This window comes from Pantherophis guttatus, chromosome 6, assembly GCF_059756535.1.
Source record: "Pantherophis guttatus breed Tessera chromosome 6, ASM5975653v1, whole genome shotgun sequence".
In the NCBI taxonomy this organism is placed as follows: Eukaryota; Metazoa; Chordata; class Lepidosauria; order Squamata; family Colubridae; genus Pantherophis; species Pantherophis guttatus.
In genome coordinates this window covers 55,856,805-55,868,467 of record NC_142068.1, presented here as the reverse complement: position 1 = coordinate 55,868,467, position 11,663 = coordinate 55,856,805, and positions in this window count along the sequence as shown.

The window sequence follows — 11,663 nt, the reverse complement described above, 5'->3', positions numbered from 1 at the left end:
ACATAATGAGTGTAAAAGGAAGTGAAATCAAACTGCAATTTAAGAAGGAAAAGAGAAAAGGGTATTTATTCCCTTGCTTCCATTAGCAAACATAGTTCGTTTATTTCACAGGAATTACTACATGAATCTCTAGGTATTGAATGCACAAACTATCAGTCAGGACCTTTCAGTTTAACCGGATTAAAGACTGGAGTGTATACACATTCATCTGACAATTAATGAATGCACAGCTAATCCTTCCATGAAGGTTTACGTGAAAAGCAAATACTGAACTTTAAGTTATTTGTATGGTAGACTACAAGTAGAGTGGAAAATAAATGCCCCTTTAACTCTTCTTCTGATAATATGAGATTACATTGCTGAAATTGTCAGTAAAAATTAAATTAATAAATGACAATTCAATTTTTCAGTTTTGAAAAATCTTCCTGTAGGCCTCTTTTAAAACAAGCAGAAAAAGGGAATATCGTCCAAACCTTCCTGAGAAGGTTACATTGTCAAATATCCACATGCCAAGTCCTTGGCACACACACACACACACACACACACACACAAAAAACCCTTGGCCAGAAAAGAAATGTTTTTAAAAAGCAAAAATGATGGCAAATGGCAAAAATTATGAAGAAGGAAAACTCCATTTCATTTGGTAAAGGAAGTTCATTTTCAGATAGATATGTTAGATATGATAACCAAATACAGTTGTGTTTTCTAGAACCTGCAGTCAGTTTCCAACCTTTTGCAGCTACAAATGAAAGAGCTATAGGTTATGCATCTTGGATGGTCTATAGATCCAGAGTGGTTGGGTGTGCCAAATCTACCTAATCAAGTCTGCTATTAATTCAGAATAAACACAAGTATTCCAGTGGTCTGGAGGCAGAAATGAGAGATGCTCATATCCAATAAAGAGAAGCCCTCTATGCCTTTTGTGTAGAGACAATTTAGGGGAAAAGTTCCCTAGTAGATTGAATGGGCTGTTTTAGTTCTCTGTGTTTTTTTAATTAAGCATAATGACAAAAGGTGCAGAAGAATTATGTCGAAATCTGAAGTTTAACTTTCAGGAATCTCCTGCTCTTTATTTCCACCCATATTTTGGAAAACACACACAGAGATTCACAGAGAGATCAAGAGAGGAAGAGAAGCAGATAGACAGACACACACAGCATCTTGGATGTATTTTCTAGTTTTGCTGGTTAGCAAAGTATAACAATCAAAATATACTAGCCAAGCCTTTAAAGGTTCAGTGCATCCACTGCACTATTTCAAAAGGCGTTTTTTTTAATATTGTGCCTAGAGCAGTGCATAACAAAACAAAAATATAGTCTTACTAAATAATTGCTGCTGATATAGACCTAAGTAGAAAACATGTAAAACATCTGACCTAATGCAGTTTGAATAATCTCAGAACCAAACATCTCTTCCACAACATATGATGAATTGCAATTGAACGGAAGCTGATAGCATATAAGAATCGGGAAGGAATGCTGCTGTAGTCTCTTTCAATAGGGATCAAAGTATAAATTTATTGCAAATCTTGAACGCTAACGTATCATATGTGTTCACCCATCCATACTGAGCAGTGATAATGCAAGCTGACAACTTTGAATGGTCCAATATTTCTGATATTAATGCTACAAATTATTGTCAAATAAAGTTATATTTTATCCCTGCATTTATTCTAGAGTGGTCTAGTATTAACAATCCTATGTGTCTGATGTAATCAATGTTCCCTGACTAGTAGCATTATGGCTGTTACAAGAAATAATATAAGACGTTTTCTTATAAGTGAATCTCTTCTTTTCTTTGTCTGATGCGAGGTCAGGGTTTTCGGGTTTTCAGGTTTTTGTTGTTGTTGTTTTGTTTTGTAACCATACTTTACCAGAGTAGAAGCAAAGCAACAATATCATAATTCTTTTTTATTTTATCTATTTATTTATTTATTTTATTAAATTTATATACTGCCCTAATCCTGAAGAACTCAGGACGGCGAACAGCCAAAAAATAAAACACATAGATTACAAAATTTAAAAGAACAATATAAAACCACATTAAATAAATTTGGCCCGGAACAAATTAAAACACCCCCAATACTTAAGACAGATTGAAAATTTATAATTTAAAAAGTTAAAAGGGAGAAGTTAGGCCTGGCCGGCCTGTTGAAATAAGAAAGTCTTGCAAATACTTTTATGACCATCCATAAATTACCAAGTTGAAAACATGACATTTATAAAGTCCAGTAATCGATGAGCTTCTTGTATAGACCCTTCATTTCAATGAAAAGATGGTTTTTCACTAACATCTGTTGAATGACAGCAAGATCTTGCATATTTTGAAGTCTATGTTTTTCAGCAAAGAGGCATAACTAAGCTGCCTAGAGTCACCTTATGGGGGAGATGGGCAGTATATACATTTAATAAAAGATAGATAGAAGATAGATAGATAGATAGATAGATAGATAGATAGATAGATAGATAGACTGTGCATTTGAACTTCCATGATTCAAAGAATTAATGGAACAGGTGGTTCTTTCTTTTAAAAAAACTAATACAATTGTTGTCATGGGCATCTTTGTGTGCCTTTGGGGGTAGAGTCAATCTTGACTCCTAAAACTCACAATTTCCTTGTTTCTAGCTGGTGCCTTTAGCTATTACATTTAATTGGTTCTCGTACATGTCTATTTGAATTCAATTACATTATATGCTTTTCTACAAAATGAGGTTGAAGTATCCTTAATCAGTTATAAAATGAACAACAAATGTCACAATTCTATTTTGAAAATAACATATTTTAACCCATGTACTACATTATAATTAACAGATATGTTTGCTTTGCTTAGGTGTAAGATAGCTAAGACTGACATTTCACTTTTAAATGCAGACAGTAGATTTAATAAGCATAATTTTTGTCCACATGCCTAGACTGAATTTTTTTAAGTAATATATTTATTGCAGGAGAAAAATACATAAAAAGACTAATTTGTGAATTCTGCTTTAGCCTATTGACAAATCATCCACTGATGTTAAAATATACTGTAGATGAAGTTGAAATGATGCCAAACTGCTATTTCACTACAGTTTTGAAAAACTAAAAAATACCCAATAAATATTTTATTCATGCTTTATTCATTTTCAATAATCTTTTGTACTGCAGATGAGAGATTATGAGCTTTTAACTTCAATTTGAACAATGCAATCAGAATATTAAATCAAAGTAAATGAACCATTTTTGTTCGCCTGTCATCGTTGGTGAAGATAGCTATACCTGAAGATGTAGACTTTCTAAGATATTTTACAAAATGTAATTTATTGCTTGAAAGTGAAACTTTGCCTTATTTACTGTATATTAAATATATTGTTATGCTTAAAAATGGTGAAAAGCAAACAACTAGTAAATATGAAAGAAGCAAGATTGCACTTGATTGAGCAGACATATATGCTCATGTTCTTATCTACACCATGGGGTTGAGGGATAATATCACTACTCCATGTTTATGAGGCTGCAAGGGTCAGGATTGTAGAGAACAGGCTTAAGGGTTCTTTGTCATTATCTCTGCCAAGGATTCTTCTGGAAAGGAGCAGATTTGTGATTTGAGGGTCCTTCTATATTCACAGATTCTTTTCAAACAGTCTGACCTGATAAGGAAAAATATACAGTAACGTAGAATCTCATTATCATTTGGTTAGATTACTTCAGTGCACTCCACATGAGGCTGCCTTTAGATACTACAGGCAGTCCTCACTTAGTAACCACAATTAGGACAGGAAGTCTGTTCCTAAGCACCACAGTCACGAAAGCAAAATATAACATGATTGCGATGGACTTATGACAGTACTTCCCATTCAGTCATTAAGCAATTCACCACAGGTTGTTAAGCAAGCCAGCTGTGATTGCAATTTGGAATTGTACTGCTGGCTTCTCTGTTGACTATGTTGGAAGCTTGCTATGAAGGTTGCTAATATTGATTGTATAATCATGGAATGCTGCAATAGTCATAAATGCCCACTGGTTGTAAAGAACTCAAGTCTCCACCACATGTCTGCGGGGACACTGAAATGGGCATAAGTGTGAGGATGATCATAATGCTACTTTTCAGCACTGTTGTAACTTTGGACTATGGCTCTTCAGAGCAGTTGTTATGCAAAGACAACCTGTATTAAGTAACTAGAACTCTTTTTAGAACAGTGTAGTCCATTTCTTAACCAGAAGTCACGACAAAAAAAAAAAAAAAGGATTTCTTACTTAGTAGTTACTGTGGACCCTACACAGATTACTGATTGGTTTTCAAGTATAATATAAAATATTAGTTTTTATATATAAGGCTCCTTATGGTTTGACAGATGGTACTGCAAGATTATCTATTGATAGTGGAGAATATTTGTAGCTCAAGTTTGAAATGAGGGGGTCTTTGGTGCTCTCGGAGCTTGCTGGTATTCTTGCAGACACTTCATTACCCTAAGTAACATCATCAGTGCTAGTAAGGAGTGCTGTTTGCTGTCAGTTTATACTCTGGTGACTTGCCTGTCTGTGTGAGTGGGAGCGGTTTTAGAGATTAGGTTGGGCAGTTTACTGATGGCTTCTTTGGAAGTTTCTGATTGGGGTATTGCTTACTTGATTGTTGGTCTGAAGTTGACCTCAGAGTTAATCTATGCTGATCTGAGTGCTGATTACTGGTGGAGAAGTAGAGTCTTTTTCTCTTTGGGGCTGGTTGGTTGTCTCTTTTGCATGGTCTATAGATGTTGTTAATGTCTGTTAATGGATCATCTACTCCAACCTGACTGACCTACTAGATTAGGGGTGTCAAACTGGCGCCCCACAGGCTGTATGTGTCACATGCAGGCAACACCCACACCAGCTTCACAAAGAGGAAAAACGTTGTGAAACATTATGACGGCAACATGATGTGGCACATTTGACACCCATGTGCTAGATCAACTAGGGAAAAATTACTATAGTTTCATATTTCTGGGAGATGAGAGAGACCCAGGCTAGAAGACACTGCTTCTCAATGGTGATACCAATTTTGTTATAGTTCTATTTTGAATATTCAGCTTCGTTTTACAATGTGTTACTTAATTAGCTAGTTTAAAATACTATTTATGTTTTGATGCTTCTTTTTATATAATGTAAGCTGCCAAGATTTGTCAGATCATGGAAGGATATCAATAAATTAATAACCTTCAAAAATAGTTTTGGAATAAGTGGGAAGATTAATGTACCACTCCTAAACAAATGAAGCAAATATATATATATTGCTCTACTGAAGACTTTAATGCAGAGGTGTCCAACCTTTGCAACTTTAAGAACTGTGGACTTGGTAGAGCCTTGGTAGTACAGTGGTCTAAGGCACCCTGTTATTAAGCTGGTTATTAAGACCAGCTGCCTGCAATTACTGCAGGTTCGAATCTCGCCAAGGCTCAAGGTTGACTCAGCCTTCCATCCTTTCTAAGGCAGGTAAATTGAGGACCTAGTTGTGGGGGCAATAAGATGACTTTGTATAAATATACAAAAGGATGAAGGCTATTGCTGAGCACATTGTAAGCCGCCCTGAGTCTCTGGAACAGGGCGGCATATAAATCAATTTTTTTAAAAAAAAAAAAACAACAACTCCCAGAATTCCCCAGCCAGGATTGGACACACCTGCTTTAATGCATCAAAATTTGAATATGCAGACATTCTCATGGGATTAGTAAAGCTAATAGCTTTATCCTGTCAGAATACAGAATAAGAAACAGATTTTAGAATGTTTCTTTATACCTAATAACAATTTTAAAGTTATAAATTAACTTTTGAAAGAGTTAAAAAGTTCTAGCATATAGAATGCAGGCAATAATCTGAAATGATTCTTGCAGCTTACTTTTTCGGTATATATTCTTTTCATCACCTTTTTCATCTAAATTATTTAGTGTAAGTTTATAACAACTTCTCTAATGAACTTTAAATGATTTCTATGCAGTGTTGATAAACTCTTTAAGACTACACTATTTTACTCAATTACCTTGGACTGAAATTCTAGCTAAATAGACATGAACAAAAGGATTGTGCAAGCCTTTTCAAAGCAAGGGACAGTGGCATGTGCAGACACTTAGCTTTGGCATATTTGTAGAGATAACAGAAAGCAGCTTTCGAAGCAGATACACAAATTTAGACAAAATGTCCTGTATTTAATGACATAATGCATCTCTTTTCAAAAGATTTATATAGTTCTCATACAGTTTTTAGTTCATGCAAAGCATGCCTCTTCGAAGCATTAAAATAGCTGCATCTTTGACTATTTACACAGCTGCTTTGAAAGCTATTTTTCCATACGTATATTTTAGTTGGGTCACCTTTGCAGCAGCTGTAAATGTACACCCACACAAAAGTATCTAGGAAGACAAAGTAAATGTACACCCACACAAAAGTATCTAGGAAGACAAAACAACCAAGGGAGCCTTTCAGAGGATGTGACTGCTTTAAATCTTGTGCAGGAGTGGCTTGCTCATACTAATAAAGTTTACAAAGTTCAAATGCTTTGCACAGCTCTTCTCTTTCATCTGATTCTTCTAGTAATTCTAGAGGGTATGAATTTCCATATGCTAATCCTTGTCAACTAATGCCAAAGTAGAGAAAGTATTATGTAAGTTTTATAGCTGGTTTAGTTTTTCTTCATGTCTGGGGCAAAGAGAGACCTAGGATACTGTAGTTCCTCAGCTCTGAATTTGAACACACTAGACTAGCCCATCCCATACAGTAACACCAATAGCCTATCAAACTTTCCCTCAACCCCCCCCCCACAAAAAAATCATATTGATACTGAATGTCATTGTGTGACATTTCAAGGACTATGTGTCAATGAATCAATCAGTCTATTGATTAGTCATTTGAAAGAAAAAAGTAGATCATATCCATATCTTGTCATCCCTGATGTTCTAAGTGGTTTGTCCTCTTCTGAATGGTCTTGACTGCATGTCAGAAGGTGAGGAGTCAGATCCAGGGAATTTCAAACATTTTGTGGGGTGAAATTAGTTCATCCAGCTGCTGAAAACCTTAAGACAACCACAGAATAACTCTGTGAATGAAATGGGAAGTTTCCAATTTTGATATATAAAAATAAATGTTGTAACTTTGCAAATTGAAATGCAAAGAAGTATTCATTATTAGATGCTATCTCCTTTGAAGTTTCTGGGATCACAAAAAAAGTGCTGGTGCATCTCCAGCCATGATGGTTTATCTGGATCAGATCCATAAGAAGAAAATAACTGTCTTTGAATATCACCTATTTAGACCATGGACTGGTTTTCTTGGTTAACAGTGTAGATAATTGCAAAAAAATTGATTATGAAGTTGGAATACATACAGACACAGACACATGCACAAGTACATAATAGTCAGAGCATAATATATATGTCCTTACATATATGCAGACACAGTATACTTTTGTGTGTAGTTTTCTACAGTGGACATTTTAATGTCAAACCTCGTGTAATCTGAACTATACAGATTTGTAGGTAGATTTTCCACAATTTATCCACATAGGATCCTAATCCATATTGAGAACTAACAATGGGGTTGAAGACAAGTTTAGTGGGCTTTAATCCTTAGGATCCCAATGTGATTCTGTTCTGGATAAGATATTTGTGTCGACTCAGGCTTCACAGACATCTATTTTTGGCAGAGACCCTAATATAGACCAAGCATGTGTTTTCTTATAGACTAAGGTACGAGAGATGGGTCAAAGATAGCTTCTTCTTCAGATGATTTTGTGTGCAAAAGAAATCCATCCCAGACAAACCATAACACTTAGATGGAGAGTTCTATTCAGCTTAATGCATTATAATTGGTGTAACTTTATTTCTTATTATGTTCTGTGCAATATTTCCCCCCTGTTTCTTAAGTTTCCATATGACTTTTGTTGATAATTTCATGCCACATTATTATAAATATATTAACATGCATTGTTCCTTTTTCTTAAAAAAAACAATATAGCAGTTTTAAATGTGAACACAAATATTGTCTGAATAATCTTAAGATTAAATAGTTTTCTTTATCTAATTATTTTAGTTAAACAATAATGATTCAGTGGGAAAGAAAATATTCCTATAACTGAAGAAGAAAGTACACAATACAGATTTCCATTCAAATATTATTCCTATGGAATATTGGCAACATTTAATGTTTCAGGCTAAGTTATAAATTCCTTCAGAACATATCAAATGTCTTTAAAGAATATTTCTGTTTGAAAATGAATTAAGCCTTCCTGAAAGAATTTTAAAGGTTGTGATATTCACAGTCTGATAAAGCAGCACCTCTAATGAAATTCTAATTAGCAATTTCATGCACTTTGCTATTAGTCATATCAGATTAATGCACATTTTCACAGCCTTCCTTTAATTAAGTGCACTTATTTTAAGTTCCAAACAATTTCTTGTAAGATTAAAACTGTGCTGTAATGTTATTTAGTAAACAGCAGATGTGTGAAAATGTAGGTATCCATATATTTACTGATGAATATTTTAACTGTCCAGAACTGAATAAATTTGTCATTTCTCAGATTATAAATCATCTTCTATGTACCTCCTGCTTTTGCAAAATTATGACAGAGAATGTTGGACAGTTTAAATTATCACTTGTGTCGAACCTAAAATTGGCATTTGTGTAGCCATTTTAGTTAGCTTGATATTATACTCATTTATTTCTTCTCTTTTTCTCTGTTTTGTAAAGGGTTTTTTTCGGGCTCCCCACATTCTTAAGGTGGGAGGAGGGAATAGATAGTGAGCATTGTTTTGGCTAGGTGATCTTCTTTCCCGTGGGAACGGAGGCTGTCCTTGATGAGAGCTGAAGGTGGAGTTTGATGATGTCGAGCAATGTTGATTTTGCTTTTATTGGGGAATGTGATTTTTGTGGGATGTTTCTAATTTACAATATTATGTGGCGTAATTCTGGTTTGTGTTGGATCCAGAATTACAACAGTCTTTGCCAATTTGATGGCTACCTAAATAAAAGAAATTTGTTTTGGAAGATGGACTTTGCCTATTTCTTTTTTGAATGGGTTTCATCACTTGGAAACCTGACAACTTGATTCGTTGTGAATTTTTACAATGAATTCATTTTTTTCTTTTTAATAAAGTAAAAAATGCTAATGTATAGGAAAGGAATCTGATGAAGGAAATTCAAATTTCCTAGATGCAACCAATTTACACATCATGGTTATTATTTAAGAATCAGTAACTAACTTACAGAATTTATCATTTGTTCTTTTATCTATCTTATCTTTTCTTCTTCTTCTTCTTTTCTTTTTTGGGTGGTGGGTGGGTGGAAGGTGATTGCAAATCATCAGGACTGGTTTTTTCTTTTTAATCATGAAAACAACCCACATAAGATAAACTAAGGTGTAGATAGCCAGAAAAATAGAAAAAGAGGAGAGCGGGTTGTTCCCAGTGACCGACCTAGATTTTGCAAAATTATCCAGGTACATGTCATATATTTGCCTTCATCCATGACAGAGGTTCTGTTATATTTCCATATTTACTGATCTAAGCTGAATGACTTTCTTATTCAGATCATTCAGAAACATTAAATATGTAAATTTGTCACATTTATTTCTGGTTTGTCTATTTCTTGCTGCATATAGTTCTTTACACCTTTGGTTGGTTGGAAATGTGTGGAGAAGGAAAGCTAGAATGGCTAAGTACTCCTAAACAAAGGAACATGAAATATGCCCACTCAGTGAACTATATTGGTCTGCATTTGACAGTAAAAATAAAAAAAAATGTGTCAAAAGAACTATATTAAATAACAGCAAGAACTCAAAAGAGAAAAGTGGACAAATCTAAGGGCATCTTGGTGAGATTAATTGCAATCATTAAAATAAACATATTTCCCAAAATAAATTATTTGTTCCAAATGGTGCCAATTACAGTTTCAGAGAGGACATTACAAGAATGCAAGGAATGATCTGCAAATTTATATGCAGAAAAGAGCCAGATTTAATTTTTTAAAAAATTACAAGATTCAAAAGACACAGGTCATCTTGCTCTTCAATATTTTAGATTGTAACACAAAATGAGTTGCTTTTCTTGGATAGCATTCCTAGCTTATCAAGTCCTGCTTACAATCAATCATTCATGCCCCAATCACTTCCAGATTGGATTACTACAATGTCCTAAACATGAGGCTGCCCTTGAAGAATATTTGGAAGTTTCAACTTGTACAAATGCAGCCATGGAGCAGTTATATGTGCTCCTTATACCTCTGTTCCACAAACTACTGGTTTTCAGTTTGCTTCTTCATCTAATTCAATTTGCTGGTTTTAACCTTTAAAATCCTTCATGCCAATGGGACCTGGCTATCTGAGGGACTGCCTCTCCCCACTTACATTTTGCAAAGAAGGCATGCTGCAGATACCATCAACTAATGATCTTCATTTGGTGGGTACCAGGATTATATGCCTTCTCTACTGTGGCCTAATGGAACAACCTTCCCCCAGAAATTAGATTGGCTCTATTCCTTTTGCTATTTCAAAAGACCCTTAAGACCTGCTTATATGACCAGGCTTGCAGCTCCCACAGAACTGGAGGCTTGCCGAGATTGCTCCATGTTTGAGGCAGACGGTTTTTGTTCCCCTTCCATTAATAAGTGTACTTTGGATTTTTTAGAATATTTTGCTACCCGGTCATCAAGATGTTCAGACTGAATTTGGCATTTTTATCCACCAATCGAGTTTTTCCCAAGGAACTGGGATAGGCAGATGTTGATGTTTCATTGTGTTAAAGTAGGTGTGTCAAACTGGATTTCTTCGAGGGCCAGATCAGCATTGTAGTTCTTTTCCATGGCCCAGCCGGGGGGGGGAGGGAGGGGGGGGATATAGGATGGTTGTCTCCTGCAGCATCCTGGCAGCCAAAACGGGACACAGGGGGGTCTGGTGCACCCCCCTGTGCCCCATTTTCAGCCTGGATGGTCTCCTGCAACACTCTGCTGACCAAAACAGGGCATGGGAGCCACTTGCGACCCCCCCAGCACCCCATTTTGGCTGCCAAAGGGACCATGGGCCAAGCCTTTGCTATTTCCAGGCCGGCCCTACGGGCCAGTTTTGATCACCTCTGGAGTTTGACACCCCTGTGTTAGAGGTATCATTATAGGATTTAAGCTGTTGGGAGTAAAGCTGCCTTTTGCAATTGACTAAACACAAATATGTCAATGCCAGTGATGTTCAAATGGCGCTCCAGTTGTTTTGGGATTTCACCCAAGGGACCTATTGCTATTGGTACTACCTTTGCTTTCTTTTGCCACAGTCATTCTATTTCTATTTGCAGGTCTTTGTATTTTGCTACCTTCTCCAGTTCTTTCTCTTCTATTCTGCTGTGTCCAGGTATTGCAATGTTGTCTATACTTTTTAAATTAATTGTTAAGTTTGGTGTATTGTGCAGCAGCTGCCTGTCTGTCTGAATTCTAAAGTAATCTGGGATTTTAGTAGATAGTAAGTCTTCCTGATATACTAGCTTCAGTATATCTTCTTCTCTATCCTTCAGATACTCTTCCAATGCCCTTTTTTCTTCTTCAATCATCTGATGTGCTTGCAGCATTCATTTAATGCCCACCGACCGGTATTTTCCTTGGTAAGTAGAGTTTGTCAATATCAATGTGGGATGAAAGGCATAATTTATTGTCCTTATTCTTCTGGTCTTCCTATC